The sequence below is a fragment of the Pezoporus wallicus genome, unplaced genomic scaffold (assembly GCF_028554395.1).
Source record: "Pezoporus wallicus isolate ANWC-B61680 ecotype Strahan unplaced genomic scaffold, APGP_CSIRO_Pwel_v1 contig_8143, whole genome shotgun sequence".
Classification (NCBI taxonomy): Eukaryota; Metazoa; Chordata; class Aves; order Psittaciformes; family Psittacidae; genus Pezoporus; species Pezoporus wallicus.
Genome location: NW_026636259.1, coordinates 473,446 through 484,749, shown reverse-complemented (window position 1 = coordinate 484,749; position 11,304 = coordinate 473,446).

Below are 11,304 nucleotides of genomic sequence, written 5' to 3'. Positions count from 1 at the left end.
ATAAAAATTTATAAATTAAGGTTAATTACTTTAAATAACATGGCTGGAAGCAATAAAAAGAAATTTATAATATTCTCTGGAGTTTTAGGAAAATAATATAGATATCCTCACCTCTCAATGGAAAATCGAATTAGCATCCCTAAGTACAGGTTGACAAAGACAAAGGCAAAATAAACTGCCTGACAAAGGGGCTGCATGGGAAGTTGAACACTCTCAGCCTTTGATCTCCTCAGCCAAAGAACTCCTTGTCCAGTGACACACTGACTCCATTCCCAGGGTGTTCATGCAAAGGAGAGGAGCTGCTTCACTTCAACCTCTGAAACCCACCGCAAGAGTGCTGCAAACCAAATGATGGATGTTGAAGATGTCCATGGAGGCTGGATGATCCTCCTGCCCTTGAAGGAAGGTTTGGCTCTGCAAGCTGTTAGGCAAAAATCAGGTAACCAAATCTGTGACAGCAATGGGAGGGGAGACAGTAGCCCAAAGCAAGGTCAAACAGTCCTTCTCTTAAGGGCTCCTCATTGTTACTTATGAACCATTAACTACTGTTAGAAATGACTGAGCCTAGGTGAGGAACGGGCTTGTCCAGAGAGATGTGGTGGGTTATTCACAAGTGTGGAGTCGAAGAGCAAGTGCTGCTCCAGCCAGAGGGCTCCAAAATGCATGACAGAGAAGCTCAGCTGAAGGTGGTTATGTGGAATACGCTTAACATAGAGAAATAAGGGTGTTTGGGGCAGGTAAATGCACTTAGTTCAGACTGAATCTCCTTTACCCTTTCAAGTGAATCCCATGGAGGAGGCAGGGACTGAGGAAGAAAAGCATGTGCCCGTGTTGCTCCACATTAACTGCCTGGACTGGATCATTCCCCAAGGAAATACAGCAGAAGGCAGCAGAGGAGGCTTCTCCTGTGACAGCCCCTTGGGATTTTTATATAACCATTGCCAAAGAGGGTCACAAAGAAGGCAGAAAGCCTGGAAGGTTTCCACAGATCCCAAAGGATCCCCAGGAAGCTGGAACCATTATCCAGAGACATCCTTCACTAATAGAAATGTCTCCTTTTCCTCCTGCAAGGGCTCTTCCTCTGAGCATTGCCAATGGGAGAAGAGACCTTGCACCACACAACAGCCATGTTCTGCACCTCATCCAGCTGGATGTGTGCCCTCCTGACTGCTTGCTGCTTGGAGCTGGGGTCCTTTCTGTGCCATCTGAATGACCACCAGGGTCTGCTCTCCTGCTGCCCAGTGTACCTATGTCTGTCCATTTACAAACACTGTTTCAGCCTCCGCCTGTCACCTTCCTCCCCTCAACATTCCCCCCAGGGTGATTTTGTGCCTGTTCACTTGGATCTAAACCCCGGATACCCCCACCAGCACACAGGGTAACCCACCCTGTTCTCCAAGTCACACTGTTCCATACCACGATCAAAAAACCTCTCCATGAGTGACCCATTTTTCCTAGTTTTCAGTCCCTTTGAGTGCTGACCCTTGAAATCTCCATCCCTTCCCTCCCCTTTCCCCATACACACTGCTCCAGGGTCACCCCATGCCCCTAGTGCTTTGTCTTACAGGCTTCCCTTGCCCCAGCCAGGGTAAGTGCAGTGCTGCTCCTTTAAGGCTCGGTGCCTGTAAGTGATTACTCTTGGCTATCACTTTTTCTATATCAGACATGTCATGGTGAAGAATCTTCAACCTTGACTCTTACAGCTGCCCTAATTATAGGACATATTTTTGGTGCTGTGTCTTTATTCCTTCCCGTGCTGGCACTCTGACCCCGGTGCTTCCTCCGTCGCGCTTGTGTTAACAAGGTTGTCCATTCTCCAGTTTCCTCACTCTGATTTGTAACTGGAAATTACCATATCTGGCTTTCACTCACTGACAACCGTCACTTTAAATAGGCCTTTTAAAGTTAATACGATGTCCATTCGAAAGTGGAGTATTACTTTTCAGTGATGTTAAATGAGCAATTTAAGGAGCTATAGGCTTTTCTTTGAAGAAAAATTAAATTTTATCGGCCACTTCATTTATGAAGAGGGCAAACCCCAAACAAATCTGTCAGGAGCTGCTGCCATCCCTAAAAAAAATACTAATACAAGAATAACTCTAGTTAATGGTGGTAAAATACTGAAGAAATATACAAATTATTCATAAAAGCATGTCTAACTCGTACTTCTTAGAGCCTCAGGTACCTGCTGCAGCGGGAATATACTCCCTTTGAGGTCTCATCTGGTGAACCTGGTGGATTTGTGGCCAACAGGGACATATCACTCACTAGGTGATGTTCAGGCCATGCTATCAGTGGTGCCGCAGGAAGTAAAACAGGTTTTGACTTGCTGGTTCACACTGTTTCAGGGATGTTTAGACTAAAACAGAGGTTTGCTGAGATGGACAGAGTTCAGCTACCACTGGAAAAGGCTTTGTCTTGGTCCTTCAGCTTCACAGATGATCAGTGAGGAGTCTGCCCAGCTTCCCTCCAGAAAACCCAAAGCTTCACAGCCTGCTCAGAAAGGAAGGAGATGAGAGATCTGGCCTGTGCTCATGGTTTATCACTCACAGCCTGCTATGCCATGCTCACTGACCAAGATTTTCAGAGTCATGCATGGGTGCCTGGTCTCTTCTGAAAGCCTCAGTTTCCATCTCTCCACCTTCCAGCACTGCCTAAGCAAGGCCATAAATCTCCTCAATGGGATGCAAGACTTTGGTTCCCTCCTGTTTGGCAAATGATTTGAGTACAAACCTCCCTTCTTGCAGAAAGTTCCTGTCTCCAGGCAGCTCAAACAGCTCCAGCCTGCCTGAGATTTCAGTGTTCATGTGGGATCAACATGCTGGGCCTAATGTTTTTCCCCCTGGCTTCTGAAAGGTCAGAACGGCAGTATATTGAATCTCTAAACATACTGATCACACAGCTCTGCTAGCTCACTAGAATCCATTAATATCCAAGATACTGGAAGGGAAAGGGGAAAAAAAACCTTCCTCCATGAACTTAAATCAATTAGCTGGGACTAAAAAATGTAGATTCTTGTGGAAGAATAAAAAATGGAAAACACCAGGCCTCATTATCCTGTCCCTGAAGGGCCAGAGGGCAAAATTATCTTTCATGATGATGTTCTGCATTGATTAGTCAAACATGTAGGAAATCATATTAAAGATTTGACACCTGATGTGGGATCAGAAGAGCTGTATACTACAACAGCAGATGCAGATGTTGTGGTGAAGTGGTATGTGCTTTTGCCAAAGGAAAGGAAGATGAGAGTGTGGAAAGATGATGGGAAAAAGCAAGCTTGGAAAATTCCCCATGGAAGAATGTTGCAGGTTTGAGGCTTGGTTTGAGCAAAACAAAAATCTGTTTCCATAGAAGGTACTTCAAGAAGCTAAGTAATAATTTCCAGATCATTCCTACTTTGCTTGTTGTTAATCATCCTGCAGAACCCTGTATTCAGCAGTTGATCAGATGCATTCAGGTTCAATAGGCAGAGGAAATTCTAGAGAGCCAGATGAAGAAATCAAGCACTCTCAATGAGACATGTTATCAAGGTTTACAGTTCTGTAGTGACCTCACTGTGGATTCAATAAAAGAATAGATACAGCTAGAATTAATAGAAAGTAATATTGCCCTGAAATGGGAGAATGAGATCTACAGGTGGATTGAACTGGCATAACTCGCTGAATTTCAGAGGCCACCTGCGACCAGGATCCTGTAGTCACCCTAACAGCAGGGTAGAAAAGGCAGATCAGGTCACTCTTGACTAAGGGTGAAATCCTGGCCCTGCTGGAACCCACAGAGAATTTGGGTTCCATGATCCCTGTATCTGCAAACACCTGCACAATAAGCATCTCCCTCCTTCAGAGCTGCCAAAGGCTCACAACTGGCTGCAGCTCTCGTCTGCTGAGTACCTGCAGCATCAGGATGAAAAAGGAGCTTTGTCTTCAGCATCAGCCAGGCACCAGGTTAGAAAGAATCAACCCCAGCTTTGACAGAAGCCGTTTCACTGAATTCCTCAGCTTTTACAGTCCCAAATCAGGGAGGGGAAAGAAACAACTTCTAGCTCTAAGTAGTGCCACTACCATAGTGCCTGCATCAAGGCCAGAGACAGCTACAAGAATCTGCAAGTTATTACTATAGCCTTGCAAATCAAGTAGCCTGCAAGAGTGGCTTTCCTTATGACTCTGAGCTTCCTAATGCACATTTCTGATCAAAATACTGACTGCCTTCAAAACCAGATGAACCACTAGACAAAAACATTGTATAAAACCATTATAGGCCGATGCTTTTATCAGACAACCATAATCAGCAGCTCTGGGATCTTCCAGCACTTCAGGGCTAATTTCTACGTCACTGTTGAGTAAATTCCATGGCATGGATAACCTAAATTATTTGGAAGATTAGACTGCAGGAAGCATAGCAAATATTACTTAAAGCCTTTTTAAAGCTGCTGTACAAAGTGCACTATAGTGATAAAATAGAGCAATACCTAATTAATATGCACAAAAAAGCCCTATAAACAATTTTAACCCCTTCCTTTCCACTGATTCTTAAGGGTCATGTGAACAGAACATGCCGCATTCAGCAAAGCAGAAACATATCTTGGTTATGAAGCTGCTAGGAGTGCAAGTCTCTTACAGAGGAAACTACCCATAAACACAGTGAGAGATGAGGCTTCCCCATTCAAAACTATGGTTTTTCTTCTTATTACTCTGATGTTGGCAACCCTCTACCAGTTCACCCAGCTCTCTTAGCACTGAGCTCCTTATCTCAAGTTCTCTCTCTGTTTACTTCCCTTGCCTGTGCATATGAACTTTTTTCTCTCTTCTGGATTACAGGAACCAAGAATTTTTACTGTAGGGAAAGCCTCTGAACATGATATGCCCTACTGCTTCATCTCATATGTGCTCCCTGCTTCTTCCCATCACTCTACCATTTTCTGCCCTCCACATGGTTGTTCCACAAGGTAACGACACGTGCTTGATGTATGGGCCAGCCCACTCATCAAAAGTCCACGCTGCCTTCAGGGAGGTCCTCATGCACTCTCAGATCTCTCTGTTGTTCTTTCAGAAAGGACTCTCATTTAATGAAAGCAGCACGTACTGCTGAAGACCACAACTCCATGATGATGCCTGTGTCACCCCAGAGCCAGGGGTGACCTGACAGTGTGAGAAAACCAGGCTAAATCTGCAGAAGATGATTTTATGAGCACAAAGTTACAGAGAACTGCTGACAAGAAGCCAATACAGCTCAGGCACTTTCCTGGACTATTTAGACAAACGGTCCACACAGTATAGTTCCACTGGCAGCTCCGTGAGTAGTCGGGTAGCAGGAGGCAAGTGCAGCATCCATATATTCACAGGTACATGTAATGTACACAAAAATATATAATAAGCATCAGCAGCCTTCATTAGAGCGCACCCAAGAATTATGGAGATCCCAACCTTGCAAGCCAAATAAATTATTGCCAGAGGATTATTATGTATTCTAACAATATCTAATGTACCTCTTTGTCTCTCATAAATTACAGGGCATCCTCTGACTCCTGGAATACACTCTGCCTCATGTACAGCCACTATGTAGTCTTTTTTTCCTCTAAATACACACAATAGAAACTCTAATCAGCATGGTCTTGCCTAGGGATTTTAATAGCCGAGAAAAAGGTACTTGTAGTCACACGTTCACTGCCCTGGTGTAACTATTTCAATCACCAAAGCAAATGACCACAATTTAAATGTGCTGATAAAGGGGAAGCTCATTTGCAGTGTGTATGTAAGAATATCATTATTAGCTACACACACATCTCTGTTCACTGTGCCACGGGAATTTTACCACTGTACAAAGTATCTCCATCCACTGCAAACTGTAACAGAGTCTCCACAATCATTTTGACTTTCTGCCTTTCAGTCCAAAAACTGGCAATAACACAATGCTTCTGCATTGACTTGCCCAATGTGGACTTAACGATGACTCTCAATAGTGGGTCATCGAACTCAGTTCACTTCAGCAACCACCCCAGAAAAAAATCCCTTATATTTTAACACCTTACACTCACAACTGATCAGCACCCAGCAAATCTCAGCCCTGGTGTTTATTTGCATCAATAAATAGTTGAACCTCAGGTGATCTTGAAATTAGCAGAACTTGGTGCTTTTGCCCATACTGGAATTGGCTGATTACTGTTTCCCAGCAGATTTATCCAGACATTAGATACCTGCTTCAAGACTGTTAAATGTCTGGTTATATCAAAAAGCACCACAGATTCAGGAAGTTCTGTACTTCAGAACCAGCTCCTTTATTGTCCATTTCTGCTGGGAAAGACATGAAGAATGCATTTGCTTGCTGAACTGCAGAGAAAGCTAAAATTACTTTTAAATGTCCCATTTCATTTACAAGGCCATAAGGACAGTTGTTTTGCATTATTTTCCCAAATTCTTTCGGTTTCAGGTTCCTTTTACCACTTACACTGTCGTATACACACACACACACACACACACGCACACACTCACATTCTCCTTTAACATGAAGAGTCCAAGAAGGAAACTGTGCATAAGCTGGGCTGTATTTTTAATATACATTAACAAGATGACAGACACCCTGAGTAGCCTGGTCAGGGAAAGCAAATGAAGACAAGAAATATTCTCAGAGTGTTATTGATTAACTGTTTTTCAGAACAGAGGGAATCATTTTTAACTGGTTTCAACTATGATGGACTCAAGTGGAAAATGCAAGCAGAGTTAGCAAGGAGCATAATTGACTGGGCATGGAACTAAGTAACCTCTCAGCACGCTGGAAGTGGTGGATCCAGGGGGGTTACAACCAGGGCTGCTCCAGACCCAGAGCCCTTTCTTCCCAAAGTGAACTCTGCCAGCAGCCAAATACGGCAATGACAACAAGTAAAGGGAGGGGAAAAAAAAGGAGGAGAGAAAAAAAGGTCCAGCCACTCAGTTACATGATCTAAATTCTAATCAAACATCATTTAAAGCATGTTTTATTTCAGCCTCTGGAGAGATAGTCCCTCCTGACTCCTCACCATGGCAACCGGTGTCTCATTTCAGAAGTGTCATGCCACATTATCATCTTACCGGCTCACACACTCCTGCCTGACAAGTTCTCTCTGCCCCTTGTGACAACCGTTCCAGGCTTATGCTGTTTATTTTTGGTGTCAGGCTGGCCCTGGCAGATTGAAAGGCAACCTCAACCCCTTGAACAACAAGCACCACACCCCACTTGGTGATAAGAGATGATTTGAGAAGATATTTGCTTACATGTGTATAAGCAATTTGCTGTATGATGAAGCCCCAGTGTGTTTGTGTGAATGCATGCCTATGTGTATGTGTGCAAAGGGGAAGGAAATGGAGAAGCGTGACGTTCCAGGAGAAAGCAAACAATTCATTTCAGATCCCAGGTAGTAGATTTTAATCATCAGATCCTGTAATTCACACAGAACAGTATGAAATATAGGCCAAAAAGGCATCCTAGGTACTCTATCCTAAGAGACATGAATGCGAAGCCAGACATTGTCTCTGCAAAATACCCTCACTGCGTCCCTGCAGAGGGGCTGTGAGACGCAGCAGCAAAGGCACTCCATGGAAGGAATGGGGACAAAATGTGGTATTAATTGCTAAAGGAACACACCAGAGAGACGCTCTGGGCCAGATTCATCTCTGCTGTTTTAGTGTCAATTTGGAGCAACATCACTACTGCCAGTGAATTTACCTGGGATCATCAGCAATGCGAATTACAGAATCTCTACTCACCTTCAAGTAACAGATTCTCTTCAGCACAGCCAAGACTTTCTTTTAACTGTGTGTTTTCTGCAGCCTCTACATAGGTAGGGCTAAGCCTGCAGCTGGGCTTCTTCATGTAAACACAGCCATAATGCTGATACTCAGTAGGTATTACATTTACATTTAATAGTAAACATAAGAGCAGTATTTCTGACATCCATTTGACTGTTGAGACAGTGGTAGTAAAGCAGCAATTCTTTCCATTCAAGAGACACAGAATTAGGAACAGTTTCCTACCTTCCCATCCAAGCAGGTAGAGAACAAACTGTTCTTGGATTAATTGTGCTGTTGTTACCTATCATCAAGCCTGGGGGGGAAGCCCCAGGCTGTCAGATATGATATCTAGGTAGCAACACCACAAAAAAGAAATGAAGAAATAGGTGTCGGCAGTAAAGACATCAGCACAGATTTCATATTTACTGTTCAGACCAGTTTCAATAGCCCATGAGAGAAGATGGGTGAGGATCCACTCTGGAACAATGCACTACACAAAGGGAAAGTCCCTCTCAGGTAAAAAGGGAAGGAGTCATGAATAGTGATTTTACTTTTTTCCACACAAGTTGTAACTATGCTGGGACACTTGGAACCTTGGTCTTACTTTAATCAGTAACTGATTTCCCAGTTATCATTTTCATGGACAATAACCACTTTTACTATTTCTAACCAAATTAAATGAATGTCATTTTCACACCAGCCACACAAACCCAGCACAATATCTGACTGTGATGGGTCATTCAACACCATCACAGTCACCAGGAACATCATTATCATAATATTTGTATATTTTTCCAGAGAGAGCCAAAGGAGTAACTTAGAACACTGAGAAATCAGCCAGTTGGGAACACTTGGGAACATTTTACTTAAAAGGAGAAAAGCAGCATTAAATGCAATATGTGTGACATAGAGCTTATATATTTCAGGTCATCTACAGACACTGGAGTTCCCATTCGCATATTTCATGGAGACAACAGAGCATCTTCCTCTGATAAGCAGCCAAAAAGGGCTGATTTCTGGGAACTTCATTGTGATTTCACACAAGTGATTCAGAAGCTGGTTACTGACAAATACAGTTGCTGCAGCGATCTCTTTTTCTGCTTAACACAGGTCATCAAACGTCTGCGCTGTTTTCTCTGTGGCTATGTCTATCCCAACAGAGAGCAGAACTCTTCTAGTAAAGATCACCAGGCTATGGGTAGTACCTACAGCTGCTGATGGAAGACTGATTCTGAAGTCAGTCCACACAATGGGACAATATAAAAATAAAACAACATCTGTTCAAAACAGCCATCATGAGGACACAAAATTATGGGCTCAAGAGACAAAGCAGCTGGACAGGGACCCTGGTGAGAACAGCCCTGTTAATGCCAAGTGGGAGGATATCAAATAGTTCATAATTACTTTGGCAGTGATAAGTGTTTTGGGCAAAGCTGGTATGAGCCATGCCTCCCAAATTGTTCTTACCTTTTCAAAGCTGTGTGCTGAGAAAGGAGACCGTGATGGAAGAGACTAACATCGGAGAAGGTTAGAAGAGGAACAATCTGAAGCCTGGCACAGCACTGCAAAACAAGGTGCAAGAGCATTTAGAAGAGAGATGAGTGTGGTTTACATGGATCGCAATGTAAATAAAACTTGACCCAGTTATCTCAGAGAAAGAATCAGAGACTGGGCAAAGCCACACAATAAACTCAGATGCAATCTTTGATTAAATAAGGAGCTAATTGGAGAACAGCTTTCAGTAAAAACAAACAAAGCAATATGTTCATTTAATTTTTAATCCATTTTCTGGTAATTGTACCACAGAAAGACAGAGGTTTACAATATCTGTAAACAAAATACGATCATCCCAAGACACACTAACGGCATTTTACAGAGTTTGTAAGAGCAGAGCGTGTACATTTTTAAAACCATAAAATGAGGAGAATTAGCACTGATTATGGAGCAGCAATGAAACTCCCGTGCTGCAAGTCCCATAAAAAGCTATAAACACAACAAATGCTACAGGAGGTCTTTCCAGAAAAAAAAAGGAAGACAAGGGGAATATTTCACAGTGCAGATATAGCATCCAGGGAAGGAACAGAGGAAGGAAGGGATGTCTGGACGGCTGCACTAAGCACGGGCTCAATTCTGCCCCCAGCTGCAAACCTGCAGCACCTCACCAGCTAAGATTCCTCCATTTCCATATCAAACACAAGCATGTACCTAGAGGCAGAATTTAACCTGCTCCATCAAACAATGCACAGCTAACAGAGATGGCCACCCACTGTAGCAAAACATCACACTGCCCAGCCACCTTGTTTTACAGGAAACATACAGTATAGATGTAAATCAGCAGTCTTTTTTTTTTTATCCTGAAAGTGCCTGGGAACCTCTACTCAAAATTGCATGCACAGTCAGGTGTAAAAATATGTATACATGTGCACGTGTTGCTATTAACACATAATCCAGCCTCGGAGACTTCCATTCCCAAATGCCCTAGGGAATAACTACCTACTCCTTCAAAGGTGCAAAAATCCACCTTGCATAATGATGAACTGTCATGTTGTCTGTGTGGTCCATCTATTCCTCTCTGCCCACAGGTCTTCCTCACACCAGTACATGCTCTTTATACTCCATTAAAGCAAATCACTGGTGTTCTTCAGCAAACAATGTCCCAGGAAAGGACTCAAGGACTGGCAGGAATTCAGCTTTGGCAAGCAAATCCTGTATTTTTGTCTTGTATTTGCAGTTGCTCAGGCATATCTATATTTCCATCTGTACACCTGTCTTCATAAAACCCTAACTGCAACAAAATAAATGAGAATAATTCTGCTGTTTCTGTGTTTCCGGTATGTTCCACCAGCAAGTGGGTAATAAACCAGTAAACTCTCTAAAGGAGACATTACCAATCCAGGCCATGCAAACAAACACTTCACCATTTTATAATCTCACATGTCAGATGAACATCATCGTTCCCTTTGGTGCCTTAAAATATCAGGTCCATAAAATTACTAAAAGGCAGAGCTGTAAGCTCTGCCTAATGCTAGGAACATCTAGAATAGACACAAAAGCTGACAGTGCTTTTGTTTCCCACAAAATCCTCTCCTCTCCCCAGACCCAAGTGATGGTCCCTTTACAGTCTCCCTAAATAAACACCCAAGTTTTGATTTCTCACATTTGCTATGTCAGTTCTTCTCTTTCCCCCCGCCTTAAAGTGTAAGACTGCATAAGGTATCTGTGACTCCATTCCCCTCTTGGCTACCCACAAAGATAGAATCACACTTGCCTCTGAGAAATAATGTTCATTTGCAAGTGAGTCTGAAGCCTCCAAGCTATGTCTGTATCATCTTCACTCATTTGTGGCTTTGCATTTGCAGACCAGGTGTTTGCTGTGTGAAATGCTTGCAGAGGCAACAGGGGAGCGAGACCCATCTTGTACTTGAGCTTCCCTGGAACAAAAGCTGGCTGGAAGCTGGAGTTGGTCCCTCTGTGCTGTGGAAGCAGTATGCTCAGAGCAAGGACTGATGGCCAGATGCAACCTGAAGCCACCCAGTGTGGA